This window comes from Octopus sinensis, linkage group LG3 (assembly GCF_006345805.1).
Source record: "Octopus sinensis linkage group LG3, ASM634580v1, whole genome shotgun sequence".
Classification (NCBI taxonomy): Eukaryota; Metazoa; Mollusca; class Cephalopoda; order Octopoda; family Octopodidae; genus Octopus; species Octopus sinensis.
The window spans coordinates 138,188,094-138,214,450 of NC_042999.1; the positions used below are offsets into that span (position 1 = coordinate 138,188,094).

Consider the following 26,357-nt stretch of genomic DNA (forward strand, 5'->3'; position numbering starts at 1 on the left):
GTCTCTTTACATCAAATTCTTGATCACAGAGTCTCCAGACCCACACTCGACCTTTGTCAGGAAATACAGCAAATCTGGACTTATCAAAGGATATGACAGTGTCCCAAAAAGCTAGTGGCTTCTCCACCATCTCACTAGCCCAATCTTTTCTCTGCTTGATTTTGGCTGGTCGAAGAAGTGGCTTCCTTCTTGCTGCTCTGCTATAGTAACCAAGATTGGGAAGATGCCTGACAGCTGTTGTGGGACTGGCATCCACTTGTTCTGCTATGTCAGAGGCCTTGCAACGAAGATTATCCTCCATACTTCTCTTAGCAAAAAGAAGGATCCCGTCAGAGGGCCCGGGTTGATCTAAGTGAAGTGATGTGGATTCCTTTCTCTCTCTGGTGAATTGCACAATCACTCAATTAACTGCAGAGAGCGGGACTCCAAGGTTTTCTGTGACTTTATGCTATGTCTACCTTCAGAATGACCCACAATGCGGCCTCTTTGAAATTCAGACAGTACATGGTATAATTAAACAGTCACATATAGAACCTGAAACATAAAAATGTCAATTAATAAAAAATATAAACCCTTACATGTTAGAATAAACATGAAACGATGTTTTATGGGGTGCTTATTTACTTCTGTCTTGTGTGTGTGCGTATGTGTGTGTGTGTGTGTGTGTGTGTGTGTGTGTGTGGTGTGTGTGTGTGTGTGTGTGTGTGTGTGTGTGTGTGTGTGTGTGTTATTTAAAACGGTTATATTCTTCCCCATGCAACTTAAAGTTTCGTAGGCTCGTTACAGGAACTTAGCTCGTCGGCGCGTTGTCCAGTGGTTAGAGTGCTGCACTCACGATCGTGAGATCGTGGTTTCAATTCCCGGACCAGGTAGTGCGTTGTGTTCTTGAGCAAAAACACTTCGTCACGCGTTGCTCTGCGATCACTTCGACATCTGACAAGGTCGATTTGAGCTAACGTACAGCACATACATTTGACCACAATAAGTAAAAAAAAACAACCCATTTGTGTAGATAGTTCAGCAAAAGCTGAGTACTCATACGTCGTCTTCGACGGGAGATTCCATCTCATATAAAAGATTAAAGATCCTCCACTCCTTCGGTCACGAATGACCATGGGATTGCACCTAGATTCTTCCCCTCCGTGGCACAAGTCCGGGCAAAGGTTGTTTGCGAAGATCAGCAGTCGCCCATGCATACCCTGCATACCAACAACCCATCTCCACGTCACCGATGTTATCTAAGGGAAAGGCAAAGGCCGATACAGCTTGGCACCAGTGACACCGCAACTCATTTCTACAGCTGAGTGAACTGGAGCAACGTGTTTTGCTCAAGAACACAACACACTGCCCAGTCCGGGAATCGAACTTACAACTTTAAGATTGTAAGCCCGTCGCTCTGCCCACTGAGGCATGCGCCTATATATTTAGTATTAATTGTCAGAAAAACAGTACTCAGTACTATGGGAGAGATTAATGATATTTTAGTTTGGTCGAGTTAATCTCTTGGTACTCTGAGTTTCAGCTGTAGGTGCACAGTATCTTCAGGCAAGTTCTGAGTCACAGCTTGCCTGACATGGTGAAGTGTAGTGGAATAAAACTTATTCAAAATGGCTCACTCACACCCTGAAATAATTCATTTTAATTAGTTTAGCATGAAGTAACGGGGCTGTGCTCAAGGTCTTTGCAGGTCCCCTGAGACCGGTGAGATTGAGGCTATTAACATTCCGCTTGAACTCTTGCAAACTGACAGCTGCAGAAACAAAATCACACGTGCAGGGATGGAATTTCTTGTGGGTAGATGTTCTGGTTTGGAAGGAGTGGGTGTGGGGTTTAGTGCATCCCTGAAGCTGTGACGAAAGTAAGGTGGACGAGTGAGTAGGGAGTGCCTTGCAAGAGACCAGCTTCCGCACAATTTCTGTCGATAAAATTCCATTCACCAAGCCTTAATCGATCAGAGGCTATGGTTGCTGACTGGTTTCAATTATTGGTGTTTGGCTTCTAGGGTACAGTCGATCACATCAGCCCGAATGTATAGACTGGTATATATATTTTAGGCCACCTAAGAAAGAAAGGCAGAGTGGCCTTGGATGGAATTTGAACTTAGAAAACAAAAGGATGTAACCAATTATCACAAAATATAGCATATACACAAACACAGGCATACATACATACAAGCATATATGCATACATGCAATACATACATACATACATACATACATACATACATACATACATACATACATACATACATACATACATACATACATACATACATACATACATACATACATACATACATACATACATACATACATACATACATGTAGAGAATGCTATTATTTTCGAGATACGCTTTAGGATACGATGACAGAGCAACACTCGAATTTCGTAGAATTATCTCGAATTGCGGGTATCCATATCATTTATTATACTTCTTTTATCTACAGCAATGATGTTATCTCGCTATCTGTCTTTCTTTCCATCTGTCTGTTACCCCCCTCTCTCTCTCTCTCTCTGTTACATACATTCTCTCTGTCTCATTCGCTCACAAATTACGCACACGCGCACATAAAAGCACACATACATACGTATGAATATTTACATAAATACCAGCATTAATTTTACCACCTAATCTCCAGCAGTGAATTACACACACATACACTCTCTTTCTCTCGCCTTCTCCCCCTCTCTTTCTCTCTCTCACTCACATGCACATACATGTTTATATATGAAATGCATCCTCTGTTGGATTTCGAGATGAATATTCAATTAATAATCTGTACCATCTCTTTGAGAAATTGATTACGTCTTCTATAGTTCTCTTAAAGCTATGGCAAACACTAGTATACTGAGGGTGCTGCTGTACTTCGTCTCCGGATGCTGGAATCAACGACTCATCAAGTGGGGAAGCAGCTGTGTAGGTGCTTCGTTCCATTCCGCCGCGTCACTAGAGCTACTCGGGGGTCAACCACCGATGTAGGTGACAAAACTCCTACACAACAACACGAGCATTATTGACTCAGGACTAAATGTTTCTACCATCAGTAATGCTTGTTTTTGCTGCGCCACTCTTCCCTTCTCTTAAGTCAAATATAATGGTTTACTTTCTCAGTGGCTTCCGTCAATTTTCTAACATGGTTTCTCTCCTTCACAGCCAGCCTAAGTCTTCTGAAAATCTTCCAACAGTTATCTACACAAGAAAGCATATTGTACTCTATCCACTGTTTTCACAAAGTTTAACCAACTCACTGTATTTTCTGTCTTTCCCGAGAAAAGCATTTTCGATGTTCGTTTCTCAAGGAACTGCCAGCTTTCGGGATAACCCTGGGAAAAATTAATAATTTCTGGTTTCTTGTTAGTTTTCTCTCTGTCTGTTCGAAATCATGAAATTGCAAATATTGCATCACCATTTTGTACTGTTGTGTCATCATCGTTGGGCGTAACAATTGGTCAGCATAGATGTTGCTCAAGTTGAGAGAGTTTGAAACATATGCGACAAGCATTTTTCTTTCAAGAAATTTTTCCTCAACTTTGACTCAATTGTAGCTGAGGTTGCTAATAAAATATCTGGAAAATTTTTGCTGTTTAACAAAATAAAAATGTTTAAAGTGGGCAAAATGAGTATTGACTAATTTCAATAATCTCTTCTCTTTAACGGCATGATGCGTAGATGTATCAGGAAGAGAGCCACTCCAACATTTCGTGAAGAAGCTATAGAGAATATTTTATGTTGAATCTTTACATTTAGTCGAGTTTCAGTAATTTCATGTCATGTGACATTTTCCCATGATCCCTTTTCCAAGATATTTAAAATTTCTTTTGCATTTTTGATCTTTCTCATGTCAAGGGATGGATATTGGTGTGAATGAGTCACTTTCTAAAATTGTCTTTTATATACTCAAAGAGAACGGAGATAATTTTCTGTTATAGTGTTTTTAACGCATGTAGAGAAAATAATTTGCTTAGCTGATATAAAAGGTTTTTGTAAGGTAGGGAACATTTGTAAAAAATGCAGTAAATATTACTCATTGTGCTGCACCCTTATACAAATATTAATTCTTATCCTGGTACTTATTTTTTCCTATTGTGCAGCTTTCCCAAAACTGTATTGAAATGTTCAGAATTGTTGTACTTCGGGATGATCTTTTCGTTTTTGTCAAATAAACACACGTACTATATATTCACTCGTTTATTAATGTTCTTATTCTAACTCATGTACATTGTCCGGAAATCTTTTGTCACACATCTGTAACTTTTCAGCGACACTTGCTGTCTTCGTGTGTGCTCTTGCTCTGCTTGTTCCATTCTTATATAAGTATCTTTCTCTTTTACTCTTTTACTTTTACTTGTTTCAGTCATTTGACTGCGGCCATGCTGGAGCACCGCCTTTAGTCAAGCAAATCGACCCCGGGACTTATTCTTTGTAAGCCCAGTACTTATTCTATCGGTCTCTTAGGCCGAACCGCTAAGTGACGGGGACGTAAACACCCCAGCATCGGTTGTCAAGCAATGCTAGAGGGACAAACACAGACACACAAGCATAAACACACACACATACATATATATATATATATATACATATATACGACAGGCTTCTTTCAGTTTCGTCTACCAAATCCACTCACAAGGCTTTGGTCGGCCCGAAGCTATAGTAGAAGACACTTGCCCAAGATGCCACGCAGTGGGACTGAACCCGGAACCATGAGGTTGGTTAGCAAGCTACTTACCACACAGCCACTCTTGCGCCATATCTGAGTATTCCACAGACACTTGTACCCTTAAAACAACCTTTTGATAGAATCCGTGTGAAACAGTATATGTGACAAGGGCGGTCATTTGAATTATGGGTGGATTTGATGGGCTTCTCTTTAGTTTCTGGCTATGGATCAACCTGGTTATTGTAAAACAATTGGGTCAGCTCGAGGTTATGGTAAAATATATTGACTTCAGGTACCAAGCAATAGGATCGAACTTGGGAACTTCGTCATTGCGATGTAAACGTTTCAACTACTTGCCCATCTAGATATCTTTAAAATGACTAGCTGACCCAGGCGAGAATGCTATCGATCTGATTGATTTGGAATACTGTAGGGTTAAACAACAGCAACAACATCGACGACCATCACACTATACTACTGCGTTACGCAATTGATATACCCATCCATACACCACCACATTAAACCAGTACCATACTAACATCAACTCCTCATATATGACATATAACAGTACACTACTCCATTCACCGAATAGCAGGTTATCACATCACTGTAGGAATAACAGTACGAGTGAACGGAGGAGCCTTTATGCAGCCGCTTGATTTCTTACTATGGCACAATAATAAAAATGCTTGTAACCTCTATATACCTCTGCTCGACCAAGGCTGACCTGCGCTAAATATCCTCCCCCTCCTCCTCCTCCTCCTCCTCCTCCTCATCATCATCATCATCATCATCATCATCATCATCATCATCATCATCAGGAACAACAGCAGCAGCAGCAACAACAACAATGAGAATAATATGAAGTGGTAGATGCAATGACATGTTTATTTACGTATTTACACACTAGAACACTGACAAATTAGTGTTCGTTGGCTTGCGTTGTTATGGATTGATGTTTTTTGAGCAGAAACACTCCCTTTGCAGATAAGCTACATGAACCAAACAAAAGACACTCCAGAACTGTGAGCAATTGTGAGCTTCTAGTGTCATTGAAGAGAAAATAATTTCCTGTTTGGACTGTTTTTCAGTCATTATCTAGGATAGGTTAGGAGGTCTGATTGTCTTACTTCCTTTTGGACATTCAAGATATGGAAACAAACAACTTGAAATAGCCTGATGGCCAGTTGAAGCTTGTTTAATACACAGTTTAAGATCGGTGTGTGTGTGTATGTGTGTAAGTGTGTATGTATGTATGTACGTATTTACGTACGTATGTATGTATGTACATAATTACGTATGTATGTATGTATGTATGTATGTATGTATGTATGTATGTATGTATGTATATGTTTGTATTTACGTATGTAAAACCCAAGTATATGTAAGTACGTACATATGTTTGTACGTGTGAGTGTGTGTGTGTGTGTGTGTGTGTGTGTGTGTGTGTGTTTATGCATCTGTTAATATTTCATTTTAAAAATATATTTATACGGAAGGCAAATACTTCCTGTCATTTTCAAAAGTTGATTTCTAACAAGTTATGAGTTACAGAACAGTAAGGCATTAAACAACATAACGCATTTGACAAATTGTCCTTCATTTAATTATATGGTCATCAACAGAAGGTATTCCTGGAAAATTCTGCAATAAAATTACTTCAAGTTGTTTGATTAGTGATTGTTTTCCGCTCAAAATCTATAAATATTCTATCAGTCATTCATATGTCTGCTGTATAACTATACTCTACTAATGAGATTCAATAGGATCGAAACATGCCCACAGTTGTCACTGTACTCGCCAAAGATACGACTCACTTCCTAATGTAGGTCCACATTCAATCTCAATATCATCTCAAAATTCGAAGTTGTCCCCTTCACCTTTCTTCGTGAAAATTACTACATCTAATGATTTTTTTGTAATTACTGATGTATTTAAAATTTATACTTTGACATAACGCAATTTTACATGTATGGAATTGCAAAAAGATTTTGTATATTTTTTAAATTAAAATTTGCAATGTTATTAGTTTTAATATTTTCTGTATTTTAAGACCTTCAACTCTTCTTGCTACTATTGAACTCTAGAAAAATGACGATCTAGCAGAAACCTTATTACGCAGAACAAAATGCTTAGCGGCATATATTCTGGCTTTATGTTCTGAGTTAAAATGTCATCGAGGTCGACTTTGCCTTTCAGCTTTCAGGATCGATAAAATAAGTACTTAGTAATTTCAGGCATTGTACCTATGGTAGAAAAGATTATACAACCCAAGATCAATGTTGCTTGGCGCGGAGGAAAGGCTGTGACTATAACCTTCGCAAACAGAAATCGGTGAGATTTCAGGGCATCACCTTGAAGAGTTTTAATCGGTGAGTTAGTCTCATTGGTTATTGTTTTTAAAGGCTGGTGCTTATTCTATCTGTGGCTTATGTCGAACCGCTAAGTTACGGAGACGTATATAATCAACACCAGTTGTCAAGTGTTGGTAGGGCATAAAACAAGACACACAAACACACAAACACACAAACACACAAACACACACACACACACACACACACACCACACACACAAATACACACACACATACGCACACGCACACATATTCGACGGGCTTTCATTCAGTTTTCATTGACCAAATGTACTCGCGAGGCTGTGGTCGGCCCGGGGCTATATTAGAAGAGACTTGCCCAAGGTGCTACGATGTGGGACTGAACTCGGAACCATGTAACTGGAAAGCGAACCTCCTACCACACAGCCAACCGCATCCCCCAGCTTCTTAGACTCAGACTGGGGCAATTTTCTAATTATAGGTGCATTAACTTACTAGTTATAGCTGTTCGCATGAACTTTTATAATTTAATTTCCCTTATGTGCAAGACGCACCATCTTTTTGCTTCTGATAAAAATATTTTGAACTTCAAATATTTAGACCCTCCTTATTGAATATTTATAAGAAAATAGATTCAACAACTATAAACATTTATTACTTATATAACGTATACTGAATCACGAGAACAAATATTTAAAAACCCTACTTTGAGTATAATAGAAATAATTGCTACAGAAGGTAGAGTATACTGGAAACTTTATTTATCACAACGATCATTTCGGTACATTCTGCACCGCTAAGGGGCAGTGCAGAACGTGCAGAAAGTATCGTTGTGATAGTTTCCAGTATACTCTATCTTCTGTTTCAGTTATTTCTAGTATATAGTCGCCATGATAGATCGGTAACCACTACATACATTTTTTTTCTCTCCTTGTTTTTTTCTGTGTCCCTTTCTGTAGAAGAGCGTAGGCTCGAAACGTAAAAGATTTTTTCAATTCCTGAGCGTTATACACCACCTGCCTTCGTCTTTTTTTTGTGAAATCTCCCCCACCCCCTATATATATATATATATATATATATATATATATATATACATATGTAATGGTTAAGAGGTTCACTTCTTAACCACGAGGTCCGGAGGCTGATCTCTCTACGTGACATCTATATAGCCTCGGATCGAATCGAAATGGGTAGATGTGAACTGCATAGGTACTCTTCCGCTGAATTCGTATAATTCAAAGATACAAACTGAGCTAAGCTGATTCTGCCAGAGAATTACGGTAGGGGTATACTGGTCTATGGAATGCACAGCCACTTACGCTATAATTCTATGAGAAGGTGCTTTAATTGATGGAAATCAAAGATCCATAATTTTTTATGCACACTCGCGCGCACGCACACAGCATGTGTTGAGCACGCTTCTCCTATTGGTCTGAGATAAACCAACTTGTGTGTGTATGCGCTGTGTGCGCTTCATGTTCTCTAAAATGATAAAAGAACGAAAAAGAATAAAAAATTAATAATAATAATAATAACAACAACGACGACGACGACGACAACAACAACAACAACAACAACAACAACAACAATAATAATAATAATAATATAATAATAATAATAATAGTAATCTCTAAATAATAAAACAATGAAGGCCAAATGACAACACAAATGAAATATGAGAACAATAACAATGTAGAGACTTCACATCACGTCTAGCTGTTTCTTTTAATATATTATATTTTCTTTTTTTCTTTTTAATTTGACATGAGAGAAAGAGAGATGGAGAGAGAGAGAGAGAGAGATAGAGAGAGAGAGAGAGAGAGAGAGAGAGAGAGAGAGAGAGAGAGAGAACATCTGTAAGACACTCGATCCATTTTCTTCAGATGACATTCTGTTTTTATGAGACTCTCCCTCTCTCTCTACTTCACATCATTCCCTGACTCGTTACTTATCTGTCATCAGAGGAGTGATAAGTTAACCGGAAGTGAGGTGTGAACATCACTATTATGAGAGATAAGTTATCTAACTTCTCTTGTCTTTTGGTCTTTTTAGTTTTTTGTTCATTTTGCTATCCGTTTGTATTAAATGTATTCTTTTCGTATTAATACAGAGTATTCAAGGGAAACCCAAAACGAATAATGAGTGACTCAATAAACTCACTTCCGGGCTTTATACCAACTTGTCCCATCACTCTCTTTCTGTCTGTGTGTATATATATATATATATATATAATAATAAATCTCTAAGCGAGGTATAAACAGTAACTGCTCTGTAATATAAGCGGGACCAGCCATCTGAATGTGGCTAGGGACAGGGCGGGGTGGTGGGGGTGTTACTGATGCATTTAGCCCCAGGCGACTATGGACGTCACCAGGAGAGCCGACACCATCACGGTGTCCTTGCTAGCCTATAAAGGGAGATCAGCCTCTCCGAAGATACGGATGCTACACACGGACCGGTTTCGAGGTGGTCGCCTCTCGTCAGCGCATGGCAAGCACCGTTCTTCGTTGAGGGTGAAAATCTATATATTTCTAGCCTGTGGAGGAAGTCCCTCAACGAAGAACGGTACTTGCCATGCGCTGACGAGAGGCGACCACCTCGAAACCGGTCCGTGTGTAGCATCCGTATCTTCGGAGAGGCTGATCTCCCTTTACAGGCTAGCAAGGACACCGTAATGGTGTCGGCTCTCCTGGTGACGTCCATAGTCGCCTGGGGCTAAATGCATCAGTAACACCCCCACCACCCCGCCCTGTCCCTAGCCACATTCAGATGGCTGGTCCCGCTTATATTACAGAGCAGTTACTGTTTATACCTCGCTTAGAGATTTATTATTGTTATCGAACAGATTTTCGACGCCAGTGACTGTGTTTACAGTGAAAATCTATATATTTCTAGCCTGTGGAGGAAGTCCCTCAACGAAGAACGGTGCTTGCCATGCGCTGACGAGAGGCGACCACCTCGAAACCGGTCCGTGTGTAGTATCCGTATCTTCGGGGAGGTTGATCTCCCTTTACAGGCTAGCAAGGACACCGTGATGGTGTCGGCTCTCCTGGTGACGTCCATAGTCGCCTGGGGCTAAATGCATCAGTAACACCCCCACCACCCCGCCCTGTCCCTAGCCACATTCAGATGGCTGGTCCCGCTTATATATATATATATATATATATATATATATATATATGTGTGTGTGTGTGTCTATATATGTGTGTATATATACATGTGTGTGATTATATATGTGTGTATATATGTGTATGTATATGTGTGTGTATATGTATGTGTGTATATACATATATATACACATACATATAGCCGTAGGCGTGGGTGTGTGGGAAGAAGTTTGCTTAATAACCACATGGTTCCAGGTTCAGTCCAACTGCGGGATACCTTGGGCAAGTGTCTTCTACTAACCACTCCGTTGTACCCCCAGTGCGAAACCTATTGGTAAGATCGGCCGTAATGGTTATATAATACTGTACACTTCGGATATGTGTGTGTGTGTCTGAATCTGTTTGTCCTCCCACTGTTGATTGACAATCGATGTTTGTGTTTGTTTCCGTAACTTAGCGGTTCGGCGAAAGGGGTCCGATACAATAAGTACCAGGTTTTAAAATAAAAATGTACTGGGGTTGATTTGCTGGAGTAAAATTCTTCAGGGTGGTGCCCCCTGTATGGCCGCAGTCTAACGACTGAAACAAGAGGTAAAAGTTATTGGATTTGGTTTGCAAAATTCTTGATATGAATCCGTGTGTTGGAACAGCTCCTGTGTCAGGCAGTTATTACGCCAATGATAAAGAACACACTTCTTTATAGTTAGTCAATCGCTTAAATATCTAACCAACTAACTGATCGATCGTTTGTTTAATGTGTTACTTAAACAATCAATCAGTTTCTTGTTTGTCAAAATCTATTCTGCGCAATTCATGACAGCAACAATGACATACTCCCTCTCTTCAAGGTCTGCCTTGAGTTTATACATACATACATACATACAAATACGCATTTAGATACATATACATACTTACATATACATACACATGTATTGATTGTGAAGATGATGTTGAATGGGCCTTGACAAGAAATTTGATTGTTCTCTTAGTATAGTCAAAGCATCAGTAAACGCTTAGTTTTTATTCAAATTGCTTTAAAATAATATTGTTGTAACATTTACATAAATTACATACATATATATATATATATTTGTATTTATATTCATGTAACATCGTCTGTTTTTCTGTCCTTGATTTCGTATACATTCGATGCTTTTTTCCAAGGAATCTAATGCTCGTAGCTTAGTTTTTCCTTGGGGCTGGCCAGATTGGAACAATCTCAAGATTAATCAGCCGAAATTGCGAGGATGATCTGGTTCTTGACTGAGGATAGAAGGCTTCGAATGACCCTGTTTTCTTCCTCCAACCTTCCCTAATTCCCTTTTTCTCCCCAACCTCCTTCACCGTTTCTATCTGTCTCTCTCGCTCTCTCTCGCTCCTTTTTCAACTTTTCTCTCTCATATTGGAAAATGAATTTTTAGATCACTTATGCCGCAGAAGCTTACACTAGTCAACAATTTTTGAAAAGTTGTGCGTTTCTTAAATGAGATTAGTTAATTCTTATGTATTTTCATATTCTGGACCCAAATATCACCTTGAACAATGCTTATTAGCTATAGGCTTAAAGATACACAGCGTTTGTAATTATGTTTTAAGTTCTAGTCTGTATCTACTCTCTGCCCTTTTACTTGACGTTTTTAGTGGGCTGATGAATCATATCTTGCCAATGTCCAGCAACAGTCTACAACCATTATTGTGCTCCATTTGCCCTGATACCGATTTTCTGTGGTTGAAATATTTTGGTGAACCTTTTCACCATGTTCGTCACTAACTACCCTACAGTTCGATGGAAAAAAAGTCTAAATGTGAGTCTAAAGAGTGGATTTTAAGCAACATGTTACATTGCACGATCTTGTAAGTCTTGATGAGGTTTTCCACAAATTTTTCATTGTTTCCTTTCCTTCTGTTTCCGAGAAATCCCTTCGCCATTAACATGAATGCTTGCCAAGCAGCTTTCTCCTCCCCGTGATGGGTTAATCCAGATTTTAAATTTTTATGAAACTCTCGAATCTGAGGACCAACGAAAATTCCCTCTTTTATCCTAGCGTCGCTCAATGAGGGGAATTTTGATGTTAAATACTTGAATGCCTGACTGGATTTGTCCATAGCTTTTACAAAGATTTTCATGAGCCCCAGTTTTATGCGTAATGGTAGTAGCAAAATTTTGTTTAGTTCAGTGAGAAGTGGGTGTTGAACATTTTTCCTCCCAGGCTCCACTGATTGATGAGGTGGCCAGTCTCTCCTGATATAGTGAGGACCTCTTCCACGGTTGTCCCATTCACACAGACAGCAACAGTACTTGGCATATTAGCCTTGTGAGCCCATCACAATAGCAACAACCTTCAAGTCACCACAGAGCTGCCATTGATATTCATTATATTTTATGCATTGCAGCATATACTTTATATTCTCATAGGTTTCTTTCATATACGATGCATAGCTGCCATTATGCAGCAAGACACCTTTCAGACTAGTTTTTGATGAATCCATGAATAGTCTCCAGTGACTGGATTCGTATTCAATACCAAGTGCTTCCATCAGATCATTAATATTGTTGCATGCCAATAAATCGCCTTCCATTATGTAAAAGCTGCTGAACTGCTGCTGATGATGGAGAAAAATTTTGAACTCTTCACATCAACTGCTAGAACATTCCACTGTTGAAGACGAGAACCTAGCAGCTCTATTTCATTCTTAGGCAGTTTTTGATCTATTGCAAGATCATGAAGTTACTCTTGTGTTATGAGATGTCGTCTAGAGGAGTGTACTTCATAAAAAATTTGGGTCACTCTATAATCCAGCACTGTCATCCGTTTCTGCTTCCTCCTCACTACTTTCTTCATCTTACTCGTTAGACACCGAAGTTGACGCCTCAGGAACAGGTAGATCTTCTCCATGTGGAACTGGACGAATAGGGGACGGAATGTTTGGATATTCAACGGACTTCTTTTTCTTCTTTGATTAGCCCTTTTCTTACTGGAGGTATCGGGCAGAAATAACAATTGTTGGTATGGTCTGTTGGCTCCCGCCACGTCATTGGCAGAGCAAAAGGCATTCCTTTCCTCTTCCTGTTCAACTATTGGCGAAGGTTAATAGCACAAGTGTTGTAACATATGTGAGCAGCCCACTTCTTATTCTGGTCGCCAATCTTGCATCCGAAATATAGGTGATATGTCTTAAAACCATAGCAGTTATACCGCGCTTCTATGATGCAAATGTCGCCTCGCCACAAATGTAGAAGTTGTCTGCTTCATTCACACCAAATGCGAGACATCCGAAAGAAGAAAACAACAAACAATTAGAAGATAAACAGAAAATTCATTCATAAATTCATCATTATAATACAGAACATGACAGCTTAGCAGAAATATTTATATAATTCGGTAGCAAAATAAAATTAATATAAAATGCCGCATACATACCAATGGCTTGCTCAATGAATATTTATTATAAGTTTTAAAAGTGACTGACTAAGAAAATCACCGACCTTTCATCGCAATATATAAACTTGCACAGCACAATCACCTCCTATGACTGCTTGAAAAATACTGAAGGGCAGTGGGACTGTGTGTTAAGAAACACATTGCCGCAATCCTGTTGGAACCTGTTGTGACTCATATGTGTATCTTGAAAATAGAGCCACCAAACAGTTTTAACCATGATATTCATTATCAGCGACCTAAAATTAGTTGGAAATTGCTTCTCTGGTCTCAGAAATATTTTGGTTCTTGACCAGTGTTATAGGAACAACCAGGGCTGGGCTGGTGCTGAATCCCACCCCCTCCATTAGCATCGCCGCATCCGCCGCCGCTGTCAACTCCCCCCAACACTTACTGACGTAAATTCTCACTCCTACAATATTCCCACAACTATCGCGACGAACACGTCATGTTTTCAGACACATAACTTATTGACACTATTAACCTCTTGACACCCGCATTGATTGATCCCTCTGATGTATTGACACACCTAACCTTATCATAATACCCACAACTCAAGCTTTTCTATTTACTTTGTACATTTTCTGAGAAACTGAACAAAACAAATCTATTTTTACCTTTTATCTTGTCTGTCTGTGAAAGTTACATCTAGTCGAACCACCAACCTCACTTTGAGTCCGCTGTTAAGGCACTTTAACTCTGAGATAAAATCAGTCCACTTAAATGTAAATAGGTTGTCTTAGCAGTATCATAAGGCCCTCACCGGGTAAGGCGTTGCTCTGGAGACACTTCATTTTCAAACAGCGTACAGAGATAAGCAGTAGGTCCTTAGATATGTAGGGCCTGAGCAGTTACTCATTACATCCATAACTTAATGCGGCATTGATCACAAGGTAGAAACTACTCAATGCTCTAAGCTAGAGTTTCTCAACGCGGGTAGTACGCTTCCTACCAAGGGTCACTGAGCATATCAAAGGCTTTAGGGAGAGGTGAAGTAACATAATTAACATTCTACAGTAGTATTTATATTTTAGATGATAAAACTAGCAATGGTTATTAAAATAAAATGAGATCCCATCAGGCACTGTATAAAGTAAATTTACTTTTGTCTTTATTAATTTTGTATCATTTCACTGTTAGAAGCTTATACAATCCATTTTTAGCGTAAAATTCATAAATTATAACCCATTTAGTCGCAATACCTCACTCACCATTTAAGTGGTCTCTAGGTATAACAACTACTTCAGAGGGAGTCGTTGAAAAATAATAAAGGTTAAGAACCACTATTCTAAGTTGTGCCAGTTCGCTTCGGAAAACTGAAAATTGGTAAATATTAATGTTTTGTTCAAAGGCGATGAGCAAGCAGAACCATTAGCGTGCTTAATAAAACGCTTAGCGGTATTTATCCGGTTTTACGTTCTGATTTCAAATTCTCTCGAGATCAACTTTGCATTTCATCCTTTCGGGATCTATGAAAATAAGTACCAGTCGAGCACTGGGCGCGATGTGACTGAGTAGCACCTTCCAGTGCATCCAATTTCTGACCAAGTACTTACTAAGTGTTTAGTCCTACTTTTCCCATATCGCTGATGTTTAATCTCTGGTGTTAATCACTGGATAACTGTGATGGTTGAGGTGCTGATGTGGAGAGTGATAATTCGGAATGCTGGGCACTTTCTTAAAGACTTCTCATACTATATGAAAATATGCAAGACAGTTCTGAAGTTCAAAATGTGTTTTTGTTTTTGTAATCAACAGGCGCAGGTATAGCTGTGTGATTGAGAAGCTTGCTTCCCAACTATGTGATCTTCTAATCAGTCCCACTGCAGGACAAGTATCCTCTACTTTATCCCCGGACCGACCAAAGTTATGCAAGTGGATTTGGTAGGCGGAAACTGAAAGAATGCTGCTATACAATATACATGTGTATCTTTGTGTATATTTTTGTGCGTTTTATGTTTGCCCTTCCTCCACCACTGCTTGACAATCGGTATTGGCGTATCTGTGTCCCTATAAACTGCTATTGTCTAAAAACTCTTGTTTGCAACCCTCAAACGCTACCCCAACTCATTTGACTATCTGGTAATTGTAGCCCACACTGGTCGTCGCCAGTACGTGCATCTATGACTGCATCGATATTATATGTGTATATATGTATATGGCTATCTATACCCTGTGTACGAGTGTGTGAACAATAATAGTGCAATGTCCTTGTGATGTAGTTATAGTGAACGTATCTTTACTATATGTTGTTATAGCTTATTTAGCGCCGCTTTGTATTTTTTAATTTGTTCATATACGATCTATGGTTTTGTCAGAGCGAAAGTAAAATGGGAGCTTTGGGAATTTGTTATACATTAATTTAAATGCTCAATTGGTGAAATATCTAGTATTTGAGTTTTGTATTTTTTCACGACTAATAGCCAATCCGTTTGTCAGGATATAAATACATACATACATACATACATACATACATACATACATACATACATACATACATACATACATACATGCATACATACATACATACATACATACATACATACATACTTACATACATACATACATACATACATACATACATGCATACATACATACATACATGCATACATACATACATACATACATACATACATACATACATACATACATATGCCTACATCCTCATTCGAAAGCTAAAACTATGCAAAGCGTATTGTAACCAGCGAAGTATAACAACATCAAATAGCCTAGTCGATCACGCGATCAAGCGATATATATATATATATATATATATATATATATATATATATATATATGTGTGTGTGTGTGTGTGTGTGTGTGTGTGTGTGTGTGGTGTGTGTGTGTGTGTGTGTGTGTGGTGTGTGTGTGTGTGTATGTATGTACAGAGATTTTTTTCTTTAACTGAAGCTAAGAGATTGTCTCGCAAATTGTCTCCCAAAAGTTAAACAGTTTCGTTTGAAGATAGCAACGACATGAAACTCGAGCTGTGAGGCAATCTGTTTCAGACTCAATAAAAAGCATAACTAAGGCCGCGAGGTGGCTGAAACGTTAGCGCGCCGGGCAAAATGCTTAGTGGTATTTCGTATGTCTTTACGTTCTGACTTCAAATTCTGCCGAGGTCGACTTTGTCTTACATCCTTTCGGAGTCGATAAATTAAGTAACCAGTTGCGTACTGGGGTCGATCTAATCGACAGAACCCCTCCTCTATAACATGTCTTGAGTGTTCATTTTTCATTCGTTCAATATCAAGCACCGTGTGTGGTGTGTGTGTGTGTGTGTGGTGTGTGTATACACATACGATTCGTTTGTGGATGCCGTCCTGCAGATGAAAGCACACAATTCATTACAGAGTTATATATGTTTTTATATAGTAATTCCGTGTAAATTTGGCATTGACTCACGTTTGTTTCATGTTCGGATGTTCGAGTGAAACATCTTCGCTGGTATGAACGAAGATGAATCGCCTTATCCATTTATCAGGATTTGTTGGTAATTTACGATATATTATAGTAGCTGAGAGAAAGTAATAAAATTGAGATAGGGTGGACTCTTTGTAAATCTATAAGTTATAACTCTGAAAATTTGTATTTACTCTCTTATAAGCTCTTACACATGCGCACGCGCGCACACACACACAGAATTATATCGAGCTGCCTGTACCAGGTGTCTTGGTCCCTTTCATTACTGATAACGTACGAATATATGTATTTATTTGTTACTTGATAGATAGATAGACAAAGAGATAGACATGTAACTAGCTAGATAGATAGTGAGATACCCAAGTGGAGACAGGCAGGTGGATACGAAAGCCCTCAGAATAGCTGGAAGATTGATTATGATAGGCAAGGGGATATATATATGATGACAAATGATCGAGTAAATGTAATATCGCGTTATCGATAGCAAGTCTACGCCCCTTAATCATGGAGAAAAATATTACGTTTTTTACGAATACCTTTAAATACATACAAATATATACATACATACATTCACGCACGCACACACGCACACACACACACACACACCACACACACACACACACACACACACCACATACACACAAACACACACATACACATACGCACACACAGGTAGGCAAAGAAGAGAGAAAGGGGACACATCTTTTAAATTTATTCAGAACACATTTTCACTATAAAAAGTCAGAGGAACTTTTTGCCTACGTTAGTCATAATATTTAGGAAGGAGATGGGTGTATACATACACACTCATATAGAAATTTACATTTCAGATAAGAAATTAATTCTTGTATCCTTTACATAAGCATTTCTCAGTAAATCATAAGTATAGGAAGATTTTTAATAGGCGCTCGATTAAAATATATAGCTGCTGCCCCAATATGAAGAACATTAGCACTCGTAAACATCACCGAGTGTTCACTCTCAATGTTGAGACCCCGAAGCTTGCCCTCTTAACCAGGTGTGTATTAAAGTATTATAGACTCCCTCGTAAATGAAGCAAAAGTTACAGCAACGCTTTGCAATAACCTAATCGAAAAGAAAAATTATATCGGGTTGTGCGAAGGCGAATTCAAAAGAGCTTACAGAAACCTTTCCGGCACATCGACAAAAGTAAAGTCACTAAGTTGGCTAGCTATCTATGGGAGCACACAATGGAATTGAACCCCAAACCATGCAATTTATGATGCAAAATTCATAACTACACAGCTACGTTTGCGTCTAACAGAGTCTTTGTTTTTAGAATTGTATTTTTCAACGAAAAGCTGTTACATGTATTCATGCATGCAAATGGTTATGGATACACACATATATGAATCATATATAAATATGTATAAATTTACATATATTTGCATTGTTATACTTATGTACTTATGTGCTTAAAAATATCACTATCTGTTATCGGAAATGGTTCCACATTTTCAAATCTCTCATTACATTACAAAGATATCTTCTGAGAAAATAATTTCTAAAAAATATTGAACATGTAATTATCGTGGCTCTCGAACAATGGGCCTTGTAAGTACGAATAGTTAAGATAGTTTAGAAGCAATCCAAAGATACTCATCATACATATTTTCATTATCACGTAAAACTAAATTGTTCTCAATTGACGCCATTATGAATGAGTATCGGCGGACTGACATCTCAAAATGTATTCATAAGCAACATTACAAAGAGAATTATATACACATTTTATTCTGTATGGCAATGATCACTATTATAATATTCATTGATTTATACATATATTTATATATATATATATATATATATAATTAGGCTACCACTTATTTTACTATTTCCTCGAGGAAAATAATATGAAAAAAGAAATTCATTGAAACGGTAAGTTAATAGATTAATGATAGCGATGATAATAATGTTAATAACAACAACAACAGTTGAGACAGCGCCGAATATCTTTAATGTATAGAAAAAAATATTAATCCCGATGAAAAGCTTATACAAATTTATTAATGAAATTTACCCTTTCGCGATTCAGGTAATGAATATTATATGGCATTGAATGGAAAAATAATGGCGGAAACGTTGAGGTAAGTAGGTAAGTAACTGGCAATATCTATGGTTATTAATATGTTAGATAGAACAATGATAGCAGGATGGCGGAAACGTTTGCGATTAAAGTATTTAGTCTGCCTTCATTTTTTGAATTAAAATACTGAATGAGTCGACTTTGCCTTTGTTTCTTCTGGGATTGAAAAAATATGTACCAGGCATATACTGGAAGTAATTTTTAGTTTTTACTTGTTTCAGTCGTTCATCTGCGTCATGCTGGGGCACCGGCTTGGAGGGTTTAATCGAACAAATCAGCCCCAAACTTATTTTTTAAGCTTGGTATTTACTCCATCGTTTTCTTATGCCAAACCGCTAAGTTACGGAAAGCAAACAGAGCAACACTATTTTCAAGCGGTGGTGGGGGAAAAATAGCATACACAAACACACACACACACACACACACACACACACACACACACACACATGTACGACAGGCTCTCTGTTTCCATCTACCAAATCCACTCACAAGGCTTTAATCTTCCTTGGGTTATAGTACAAGATATTTACCTAAGTTGCCACGCAGTGGGACTGAACACAGAACCACGTCGTTGGGAAACAAGAAACCGTTTGCCAATTATATAAATTCCCATCGTAATGAAAAAGGCAGCTATTTGGCAGAAAATGTAGGATGTTCGCCTAGTATATTACTGTATTTGAATTTTAGTTTTAGCTGACATCGAAGTTAACGTTCATTCATCCCCCAGGAAATATTCTGAGGGATGAATACAGATCATATTTTACAGTTCACGTATCTGTATTACTTCCCTTAACAATATTTATTAGTTGTTTCGAGTTAAAAATGGAGGCGAATTATCAGACACGGAAAGAGTCGCTCTAATCATTTTTATGTTTCTTGTCTTTGCAGTTTCTGCCAAACCTGATAAAATCCAACGACAATATTACTACGCCCTTACATTCCTCCATTTTTCCAGTCCATCATTGGTAAATGATGAAAATTCTGTTACGTTGTCTATGCTGTCAATTCCGCAGAGAATATTAAACCCACAAATTTACGTCTTCAAGCTAACGAAACAGAAATGTTACTACAGTGCCTCAATCTAACAAGAGACGTAAACATTTTCGTTTTGTAAAATATTTCCCTCGCTGTCGTCACTCTTATTGTTATTGATATCATCATCATCACCACCTTTTCCACTTCAGTGAATCTCCTTTTCTTCTCTAGGCCTAGGAAATAGAAAAATACATGGCTGAAATATAAATATATAAAATCAATGAATATTATAATAGTGATTGCTGCCATAGAGAATAAAATTTGTATATAACACCTTGGCGAGGTTTGTTATGTATAGACTTTCGGCTGTCAGGCTGCCGCTCTCTATTGATAAAGGCGTCAGTTTGGAACAAGTCATGGTTTACGTGAGAGTGATATTTACTAAGGATGAGTTTCGTTGTGTTGCTTTTAAAATATTTGTCCAGGTCGTCATAATGATTCGAATTTGTAAGACACATTGTTCGAAATAATTATTTGTTCAATATTCATTACAGATTATTTTATCAGAAATTATTATTTTTTAAAAATGTAATATAAGACTCAAAACTTTAATCTATTTCTCACATCAGGTTACAATATTTTTTAAGCGCGTAAGAGAATCATTTAATCATAATTATGTGAATATGTGTAAATCTATAAATATTTCCATATGATTCATGTATGTGTGTGTATAACCATTTGCGTGCATGCATGAGTACTTGTAATAACTTTTTATTTGAAAGTGAAATCTGAAAACAAGATTTTGTTTGGTGCAGACATAGCAGTGAGGTTAATGGATTTGCTTCACAACTGCACGGTCCCGGGTTCATTTCGTTGGTCCAATGTCTTCTGTCATAGCTTATTTAAATAAAGAACGTCGTTCAATCCATTTTCTGTTATCTATCTATCTATCTATCTATCTATCTATCTATCTATCTATCTATCTATCTATCTATCTATCTATCTATCTATCTATCTATCTATCTATCTATCTATCTATCTATCTATCTATCTATCTATCTATCGATATAGATCCTCTGTTAAGGTTAAGTCTAAGATATATACTGATTTTAAGGATGCTAGTTGTGTGCTGCTCATACGTATGGATAGATCTGATAATGTTTTCTTGCAGTGTTTGTGTTTCTTTGTAACGTTGAAGAAGATCAGATTGGCATAACTCTATCTGTAGATGTTTTCGAGATCTCTATTCATGGTTAATATTTGGTGTGACAGGATAACAATTGTACAATGTTGGGCAGGAATGGAAGTTTGTATCATCCGCCAGTAGTGTGCATCTAAAATATATGCACCAATCCCAATGGCTGTGCGTACTAGAAAGAGACACCAAAAGAATCAGTGCATTTTTCGTGATAGGATACGAACCACTCATCAATCTTTTAGGTAAGTCTCTTACTACCCTCTCTGGATTGGATAAAATAATGGAAATACCACTTTATTTAACATTTTTCCCTCTAGTCTGTATATATATATTTATTGGCATTATGAATGCTACGTACATTCTTATACAGAGCCTCCGTTTTTCTATTTTTTGCGGATATTCATATCTTTGTAAGGTAAAATGTGTGGCCTACCTGATTTTCAAGAAAGTAAATTGTTGAAGCACGGATAGCTAGAGTTTCAGTCACAAAAACTGAGGAATTGCTTACTGTTTCGAGAGGTACAGTCTTTTGAATCATGTTGGCATTAAAAAAAATGATAAAAACAGCTGTGGTAAGTATAATTCTGGACGGAAAGCAAAACTCACAGAGAGGAAGCGCAGAATAGTGAATTGTATTGTGAACTGTGACAAAAACTATCGAAATACCGCATCAAAAGTGACAGCAGAGCCAAATCACCAACTTGCCAACCCTGCGTTGACCAAAACCGCTCGTCCTGAGTTCTGTAAGATACCACTGAACGGCTGCAATTTCTAACTCTCTGTGGTATACCTTTGGCATATACTCATCGAAAAAATGGCGTCTAGACTATAAGAAATTGTCATTGGTTCACCGTTTAATCTTTGGAGGAAGTTTATGTGCGGACATAACCCAAAATAAGCTTTCAATCCTGACTGTTTGGCCTCCACCATGAGGCATAGAAATCGTTCTGTGATTATTTGGGCAGCTATATCACAGAATCAACGCGGAAGGTTCTGTGAATACTTTAGTGGGTCATATCTTTTCTATTCTATAATTATTGTTCTCAGATAGTAGCGCAAGTTTTTAAGACGATAATGTACCGATTCAAACGATTAATGTTATTCAAAATTAGAACGAAGAGCACAAAAGTGAAGACAACTTGGAATGCCCCCATCCAATCCCTGGTTCTCTATATAATCGAATATTTATGATATATTGTATATTTTGGGGTAGTAAGTGAGGGGCCGCGACCCTTCACCATCGTCGCTGAAAGAACTAAAGCAGGTTTTACTAAAAATTCCTCTAACGACCGTTCACAACCTGTACGAGCCGATTCGTCGGTGCATTAAAGCTATGACTAATAAAACTTCCACTTCATATGGTGTTTCCATTATTTTGCTCAACCTCTGTATGTGTGTATGTATCTATGTTTGTATTTGTGCTGGTATGTAATTATATACGACCTATATATGTTTATATACATACATTCATATAGTCATAAAAACACACTAATACACACGAATAAGTTTTTGCAATGTCACTCAGCATTGAAAACTATAAAACCTAACACAATAAGAATGATGCAATACTTAATACAGTGAAGTTTCGATATGTTGAAATATTAAGCTTTCTTCTTTAGATTAATTAGGGTGACTCAGCTCTTGGCTCTATATTCTATGCCCTATTTAAATATATCTTTATCAGACAAATGTAAATGTAAAAACTACAACGTACCAGACTATTGATTATGTTAACCATGGTTGTGTGATTAAGAAATTTTATTCCACTACACCATACCTTGGGCTATTTACCTTGTACGATAGTCCCAGTTTTACAAATGACGAGTGAAGGAACTGACAAAAATTATGTACAGCTAAGTTACGTTTTCTTATATAAAGGGGTACAACTCGATACACTCATTCACGTGGGTAAAAAGGAACACCACGCGCATACATACGCACACATATCCAATATGTTTCTGCACATGTTCTTTATACGAAATGTTGGTCACTAGTAATTAATATATTCATATCCACGACAGATATATACAACTGCAAAAATTTGACGATAAGCTCTAGTTTCTCTGTCTCCAAGTGTGTTGTAGGGGTAACCACCACACCAAATCGTGCACGCATGTTGATTAAGTTGACGTGAATTTCGTCCCAATATTTTTTAAAACCGCTTTATATAACCAATAGAAGGGTCACCACAGGCTTTTTCTCTGCACCGTAATAGATCTTGATTAAAAGTAAAAAGACAAGCGTACTGTCATCATACATACATACATACATACATACATACATACACACACACACACACACACACACACACACACACACATATATATGTGTGTGTGTGTGCGTGTGTGCGTGTGTGTGTGTGTGTATGTGTCTGTGTATGTATATATATATACTACATACCCTGTACCGGCAAGCTCTCAATGGGGACAGTAGGATATTACACTAGTTGGCTCAGGCAGAGACAAAACTGATCCCAAAATGCAGAACCACCCACATGGCAAAAACTACTGGCCAATTGCATGCCAGAACTTAATGTATAACTTATATACAGCATGTTTAAACTTCTTCACAGCAGAACGAGTTGCTGGGAAGAAAGCTGTCTGACGATGTGCCGAGCAATTGTTAATAAACAAAACTGTAATGTCAGTTATGCGGGAGGATAGAAGAAACCTAGTTTCAACTTGGTTAGATTGCAAGAAAGCCTTTGACTCTGTTCCCCACTCATGGATGTTAGAAGCCCTTCAACTTGCTAAAGTTCCAGTGAGCATAGTCAAAGGCATTGTTGACCTGACTTCATTGTGGGCCATCATCTTGAAATTAAACACAAAGCGTGACTGTATTATCACCGATAGAATGCAGTATCGCAGAGGCATATTCCAAGGGAACAGCCTCTCTGTGATGTTGGTTGTACTTTCTATAAACTGCTTGTCATTCATGCCCGTGAGCAATTATGGAGTGAATTTTAGGGCTTATAAATCTAATATTCTCCTATCCTTCCTTAATACCGGTTCCCATATGCTGTTCATATCTGCACTCGGTTTGCTTAGGAGGTCGTTGTGTCCTAGAATATGTGCCGCTTCTTTTAGTTAAAATAATAGACAGAGAACACCACTGGAAAATACGAAAATTCACTCCATAATTGCCCACGGGCATATGGTGTAGTGGTTAAGAGCGCAGGCTACTAACCCCAAGATCCCGAGTTCGACTCCAGGCAGTGACCTGAATAATAATTAATAACAACATCGAAAAATACATTAGGAATGAGAACCAAGACACCTGATGAAGGCTGGAGGGTATATCAGCCGAAACGTTGTGTTAACAACAAAGAAGATGAGGACAAATATCCATCAATTGTAAATAATGTAATTAATGTACATAATTCCTCATCTCATAAATATATGTTTCTTTATTACCCACAAGGGGCTAAACATAGAGGGGATAAACAAGGACAGACAAACGGATTAAGTCGATTACATCGACCCCAGTGCGTAACTGGTACTTAATTTATCGACCCCGAAAGGATGAAAGGCAAAGTCGACCTCGACGGAATTTGAACCCAGAACGGCAGACAAAATACGGCTACGCATTTCGCCCGGCGTGCTAACGTTTCTGCCAGCTCGCCGCTTTATCATCTTATAAATATAGAACTGTAAAAACCCAGTAATTAATACATTTACAATGTATATAAAACCTTTTGAAATTTCATAGATATTTATATATCAGCAATAGTCAAATATCTATCAGTAACTTCCGAATGTGCGCAAAGCTGAGCTCAGTTAGTATTGAAATCAGTAATAAACAATTTCCTAACGATAGCACAATACACAGATCCATAACGGTGAAATATCTGTAACATTCGAATATCCAAAGTGTCAAATCAACAATGTATTAAATGTAGCAGAAGGAAATAATTAATATTCTTACATATTTAACATGGGATTCTGGAAACAGATTATAGCTAATGGGTTAGAAGGAGTCATGAGAGCATAATTAATGAATGTAAAGGAACAAAAGAAGCGAGAATAAAAAAGAAAGACTTGTATATTTTCTGTAATAAATATAAGTGCATGCACATATAATCAATAAGTTCACATACACTTGTCTTTCTGTCTAGTTAACCATAAACACCTAATGGTTGAAGTCAAAGTGTCGACAAAGGAATTTTTCCCACTCAGCATTGAGAAGTATCAATAAAATGTGTTTCTTTTTATTGCCGCTTTATGATAGCTGCGTTATATATGAGGTGTACCCAAAAAGAAACCAAACTTTTAAACTAGTTTACCAACCAATCAGCTTAGTGTGCTCGTGGCTGTAATGATGCTTATAGATGACCTTGACTTTGAATCTAATTATAGCTACCCAGCACCATGTCAGTTCTATACGGTCATTGATTTATACGAGCATATGTTTAGCGCACACACCAATTTGTCCTAAGTTGAACAAAGAAGGATTTGGAAGAGTAGTGCGTTTGTATGAAAATTTGTTTCAAATGAAAAAAAAAGAATCAAGATTTTTCGAATCTTGCAACAGTTACACGTCTCAATGTTCGTCTTGGTTAACTCAATATAACACGTGTCCCGAGTAGTACCAAACGTTTTAAATTTGCAAGGACATTCAGCGACGACTCGCCAAAATCTGGACGAACTTCCTCAATTCACGGACGAAAGTGCATGATGCGAGCTGCGAAAATTGTCGCCTGACTATAAAGTTTCTGAAGAAATAGTGATGTGTATAAAAGCCTGCTTTCCGAGACTTGTACAACTTTTCTAGTTGCACTGTTCTTATATGTGTGTGTGTGTTTATATATATATACATATATATATATATATATATATATACATATGTGTGTGTGTGTGTGTGCGTGCGTGTGTGTGTATGTATATATATATATATATATGTGTGTGTGTGTGTGTGTGTATGTATATATATATATATATACATGCATACATACACGCATATATATATATACATTATATAACAAAATAGAATGAAAAAATCTACAAAAGGTTTGTATTATATGTTAAAAAATATATTAAAATCGTCATGTTAGGAAAATGTTATAAAAAGTTTTTTATAGTGATATTGTTTTTGAACCGGTTTCGCATTTTCTTTTCAAA

General features: G+C 37.7%; 2 long non-coding RNA genes across 2 annotated transcripts in view; one reads left to right on the forward strand and one right to left on the reverse strand.

The window, feature by feature from the left end:
• Positions 1-12,415: 12,415 nt before the first annotated feature.
• LOC118762816 overlaps positions 12,416-26,357 on the reverse strand; it is a 15,620-nt gene continuing 1,678 nt past the window's right edge. The window contains exons 2-3 of the long non-coding RNA XR_004998565.1: positions 25,886-25,888; positions 12,416-12,497 (exon numbers count right to left, since the gene is read on the reverse strand). This is a non-coding gene — a long non-coding RNA (uncharacterized LOC118762816). The remainder of the gene's footprint in view (positions 12,498-25,885; positions 25,889-26,357) is intronic.
• Positions 24,173-26,357, forward strand: part of LOC118762817 — a 13,538-nt gene continuing 11,353 nt past the window's right edge. Inside the window, exon 1 of the long non-coding RNA XR_004998566.1 lies at positions 24,173-24,325. This is a non-coding gene — a long non-coding RNA (uncharacterized LOC118762817). The remainder of the gene's footprint in view (positions 24,326-26,357) is intronic.